This window comes from Chrysochloris asiatica, unplaced genomic scaffold (genome assembly GCF_000296735.1).
Source record: "Chrysochloris asiatica unplaced genomic scaffold, ChrAsi1.0 scaffold00161, whole genome shotgun sequence".
Classification (NCBI taxonomy): domain Eukaryota; kingdom Metazoa; phylum Chordata; class Mammalia; order Afrosoricida; family Chrysochloridae; genus Chrysochloris; species Chrysochloris asiatica.
This window is the reverse complement of record NW_006408679.1, coordinates 3,123,864-3,125,935: the sequence shown is the minus strand read 5'-3', so window position 1 is coordinate 3,125,935 and position 2,072 is coordinate 3,123,864.

The window sequence follows — 2,072 nt, the reverse complement described above, 5'->3', positions numbered from 1 at the left end:
GATCTTTGACAAAAGGCCAAAACACATTAAATGGGGGGAAAATAAGTCTCTTCAACAAATTGTGCTGCCAGAACTGGAAATCGATTTGCAAAATAATAAAATAAGATCCATATCACATACTATATACAAAAACAAACTCAATATGGATTAACACCTAAAAGTAAAACCAAGAACTATAAAGAACATCAATGAAAAAGTAAGGACAAACTTAGGGCTCTAATACATGGTATAAATATACTATCAAACATTACAAAACAACATACAAACAGTAGAAGACAAAATAGATGACTGGGACCTCTTAAAAATTAGAAACATATGTACATCAAACAATTTCACCAAAGGATTAAAAAGGGAGTCCACAGATTGGGAAAAAATTTTTTGCAATGGCATACCAGACAAGGGACTATTATCTAAAATTTATAGAAAAGTAAAACACCTCTACAAGAAAAAAACAAGCAATACCAGCATTAATAGCAAAGTTCAAAAAACAGAAAACAACAAATGCTAGTGTGGATGTAGAGAGATTGGTACCCTCCTATATTGCTGATGGGACTGTTAAATGGTTCAACCATGTGGAAACAGTCTGGCACTTCTTCAGAAAGTTAGAAATAGAAATACCTTATGACCCAGCAATCCCTCTACTTGTTATATTGTTGTTGTTGTTGTTGTTGTTGTTGTTGTTAAGTGCCATTGAATCTGTTCCAACTCATAGTGACAAAGGGTTTCCAAGGAGCAACTTATGGGTTTCAACTGCTGACCTCATGGTTCTCAGTCGGGTGCTGATCCTACAGCACCACACAAGGAGTCCATAAGAAATATGATTAAGGACACAAGTAGATATGTGCACATCAATGTTCACTGCAGCACTATTCACAACAGCAAAAAGATGGAGAAAGCCTAAATGCCCATCATTGGAAGAATGGATGAACAAACTTTGGTACATACACACAATGGATTACAGTGCAACCTAGAAGAATAAGGATGAATCTGCAAAACACCTCATAACATGGATGAACCTGGTGGAAATTATGTTGAGTGAAATCAGTCAGTCATAACACTGCCCTCCCTGTCACTCAAGTTAACATGTGTCTCCCCTCTACCCAGTGAATTATCCCTTCCCTCCTATCCTAGTAGCATCAAAGAATGTCTATTTTAACATTAAAACCTTTTCTTAAGTTTTCACAATAATGGTCTCATACAATATTTGTCCTTATGTGATTAACTAACTACACTCATCATAATGTCCTCCAGGTTCATTCCACGTTATCAGATGTAGATTCATCATTATTCTTCAAGGTTTGCAAAGTATTCCATTGTGTGTATGTACCAAAGTTTGTTTGTTCATTCTTCCATTGATGGACACATAAGTTTTCTCGATCTTTTTGCTATTGTGAATAGTGCTGTGAGGAACATTGGTGTGCCTATATCTACTTGCATTCTGGCTCATATTTTTTGTGGTTATATGTTGGGTCATAAGGTATTTCCATTTTCAACTTTCTGAGTAAGTGACACACCATTTTCCACAGTGGTTAAACCATTTTACAGTACCACCAGGAATGTAGGAGGGACCCAGTTTTGATTTGCATCTCACTAATAGTTAATGATTGTGAACCTATCTTCATATGCTTGTTGGCTGCCTATATTTCTTCCTTGGTGAAGTGTCTATTCATGTCCTGTGCCCATTTTTTAATTGGGTTGCTTGTCTTTTTCTTGTAAAGGTGTTGTAGTTTTCTATAAATTTTAGATAATAGAGAACAAACAAGATGGGAGAGAGGGTGGAAGTGCAGTGAGAATCTTCATCAGCAACAACACAGAATACCGGACCAAGAAGGCTCAGGGGATGGTGCTAGAACTCTGAACCACATAATAAGGAATATTTAGAAGGTTGGAAGGCTTACAGTTAGGGGAACTGGTAGCAGAAGCAAGAAATCCATTGCTTTCTAATTCAAGATGTGCAGCTATTTCCAGAGCTGCCATCTTGGGACAGACCAAGCAGGAGAACGATAAGAGCAGCCACGGATGCCTGAAAGAACCATGGAGATAAAGGTGTGGACATTCTTTTTTTTTTTTTT